Here is a 3,550-nt window from a genome sequence, read left to right on the forward strand (position 1 = left end):
CAATAGCTGGGCATTTCCAAATGACACTGCAGTATCTAGAAGGGTCAAAGAATATTAGACATCTTTTTCAGCAGAGCTTTATCTTATGCTGCGTTGCTTCACAGAACCTAGCTTACTACTGGTCACAGAATAAATGCTTCTTGATTTATAATAGGAGTGACCCTTAATAAAGCAGAAATATAAGACCGTGTCAACAGGGTACCTTGAAAATTCATAGATATCTACCTGTAAATATCTTCTCATCAAATTATTAAGGTACTTAAAAGTTACATCATTAGTCACCCTTATGGACTTTCTTCTGAAGACACAGTGTAATTATCACCAAGAGAAACGTGCTTTATTCTGTTAGTTACCATTACTTTAAAACAATAAAATAATTGTAAAATAATGAGTAAAATTAAAAATGGAGACCAAAGACCCACTCAGGACAATGGCTGCTTAAGGCATGAGAAGGACCCTGGGACTCTAAAGGGTAGGTGGTGTTTACCAAGAGACAAGACGAAGCTATCAGCGGGGAAGTTGTGCTGGTGAACATTTTTCTCCTATTGAATGTTTGTCATGATTTTTGGTCTTAGCATAATTTCCAATTGTGGTGCTGGAGAAGACTCTTGAGAGTCCCTTGGGCTGCAAGGAGATCAAACCAGTCAGTCCTAAAGGAAATCAACCTTGAATATTCATTGGGAGGACTGATGCTGAAACTGAATCTCCAATACTTTGGCCACCTGATGCAAAGAGCCAACTCTTTGGAAAAGACTGGTGCTGGGAAAGATTGAGGGCAAAAGGAGAGGGGGGCGACAGAGGATGAGATGGTTAGATAGCATGGACCGACTCAATGGACATGAGTTTGAGTAAACTCTGACAGATAGTGGAGAACAGAGAAGCCTGGCATGCTGCAGCCCATGGGGTCACAAAGAGTCAGACATGACTTAGTGACTGAACAGTAACAATGACATCGTTTCCAGTAGATCTCAAAGCTTCAGAAAATTTACCAAGGTCCGAGTTATATCTCCAATTACTTCAAGGAGAACAATTTGCAACCTACAGGGTAGATGAGAAAGAAAGTGTAATATATATGTGTAATATATATTATATATATATATATGTTGCATCCTCTAGTTTGTAATCAGTGTAGGGTTGAAACTGTTGAGGTTTTCAGCCTCTTTCACAGATGTCACCTTCAGTAAACTCCGCATATAAAAGAAGAAAAGGGTCAAGTGTACTTCCAACTTTAAATGGGTGTCTTGAGTGTTCTTAATTTAATAGAGTATCTAAATAACATTTTGAGAAATCTGAGTAGGAGGTGCACTGCAGCCACATAAATACACTTGTCACATTGCAATGGAAGCTGATTGCTTAAGTGGTTTAATAGTACTCGTAAACATTATCAGCACGTCTGTCACATCTCATTATGAATTATGCTTTGTTTCTCCAGTTCTAAAATTACCCATTTGAGGTTCCTTAATAACCCCAGAGTGACCATTTTCTGCTGTTAGATTTCTGTCTTCTCCCTGTGTGAACGCTCAACTCTCACCCTGGGTTTATTGTCTTGAGAACAAATCAAATGAATAACTAACTGACCAAAACTGACAGGTTTTATAATACTGTAAACATACACACTTAGTTAAAGAGTTCAATAACTTTCTGGATGTGCATTTTTTTTAATTTGCATTTATTCTTTGTGGCATTTTTTTCCTGGGCCATAAGTTTTTGTTTCTCCAGTTTCTTCTGGGGTATCTTTTTCTTCTGTTCAACCTCTTCCGGTTTAGGAACAATCTGTTCTTTTTCAATAAGGAAAGTCTCAATGTGGCAGGGAGAGCTCATGTAGGGACTGATCCGACCATGAGCTCTGTAAGTCCTGCGGTGCATCTCGAGAGCTTTGTTCACCAGGATGTGCCCAGTGCCCAGAGAATCGATATCTAAGCCCTTAAATTCAGCATTACTGTCTGCATTTTTGAGCACGTGCAGTAAAAATTCAGCACTCTTTGGGCCACCAGCCCTTTATCCAGCACCAGTTTAGCCTTGGCTTACCTACCAACTGCACCACTGCAATGATGAAATGGTACACATTGCTTCTTTAAAGTGACATCCTTCAGATACTTGGTAGCTTTCTGGATATGCATACCCTTAATGGCCAGGATGGTTTCACAAGTGTTCTTCAGGTGAACATGAAGATTGAACCTCTTGAATTGCATGATTTGGTGGGGGTTTTTGGGTCAAATGAATAGCACACTATTTTTAGAGGTCACCTCGGGCTGCTTCCCAGGTGGCGCTAGTGGTAAAGAACCTGCCTGCCAATGCGTCAGACATAGAGATGTGGGTTCAGTTCCTGGGTTGGGCAGATCCTGTGAAGGAGGGTATGGCATCCCACTCCAGTATTCTTGCCTGGAGAATCCCATGGACAGAGGAGTCTGGTGGGTTCGCAAAGTGTTGAACACAACTGAAGTGACTTAGCACATGTTATCAGGTTGCTTACTGGAAAAGCTCTGGATGTGTATTTTTTAAGCAAACATATTTTGAGTATTTCAGAGTTGCACCATTGGGTTTTACTGGAGCATACGCATGTATGAGATACAAGATAGAAGTCTATTCCAAGTCACAGTGGAGCTCTGCTCTACACCTGCATGCTCGTTGATGGACATGGAGCTCACAAGTGGGACTGTTGGAACGTCTTGATGGAATTTGCCAATATCATTATACTACAGTTGTAAATGAAAGGTAGCCTGGAATAAGACACGTATCAAATATGTGCACTAAGACTGTATGTCAGCAGAGCATATTGTTGGGCAGAACATGTCCAACCCAACGTTATGACTATTGGCAAATGCTCTATGAGTGACAAAGTAAACTTTAGGATCCCAAGATATATACACATGACTGAATAAATTACTGTTTGGTGCAATTTGTATTTCTTTAATGACAAATGTTAAATGATCAATTATTAATTGTCTAATAAATCAATGAATTAAAATGGTAAATTGTAATTATCATTAAATAATACCTTATAGTCAATAATTTTACTCAGAAGAAGAATAAAAAATTATAAATGCATTTATACTATACCTAGAAGTTTATAGAAACGTTTCATTCGATCACAGCCATAGAATGACGTAGCCACAGATCATGAGTCATGAAATTGTCAATTTCATAGATTTAGACAGTCAAGTGTTGGCAGTTTCATCTAGCTCAGCCTAAGAGTTGAGAAGGCCAAAACTCCAAATGATTAAATGATTTATACAAGCTCATACAGTTTGCACTGACAGAGCCCCCTTTGATCCAGTTTGTCTATGTGCACCTCTCTTGGCCATTCGACTTTCAGTGTTCAGTCCTGTCCAGCGTCTCCGTGACAGCTCCAGCTACCTGGCAGTTATACCGCAGTCAGAGGCACCTGAACACAGAAGCACGCTCTGGTGGGACACAGGGATGCACTGCAATCTATTTCATGCCTGAATCACTCCAGTCGGCATCAATCAATTTTCCTCCCTTTCAATAAGGTCTTGTCCTTGGTTATACATCCCGAGTGAACAATGAAGCAGTCAAGAGGAGAACTTAC

At 40.0% G+C, this 3,550-nt stretch overlaps 1 pseudogene; it reads right to left on the reverse strand.

The window, feature by feature from the left end:
* Positions 1 to 1,617: 1,617 nt before the first annotated feature.
* LOC102276197 (large ribosomal subunit protein uL22-like) lies at positions 1,618 to 2,639 on the reverse strand (annotated as a pseudogene).
* Between the last annotated feature and the right edge of the window lie 911 nt (positions 2,640 to 3,550).

Source organism: Bos mutus, chromosome 4 (genome assembly GCF_027580195.1).
Source record: "Bos mutus isolate GX-2022 chromosome 4, NWIPB_WYAK_1.1, whole genome shotgun sequence".
Lineage (NCBI taxonomy): Eukaryota > Metazoa > Chordata > Mammalia > Artiodactyla > Bovidae > Bos > Bos mutus.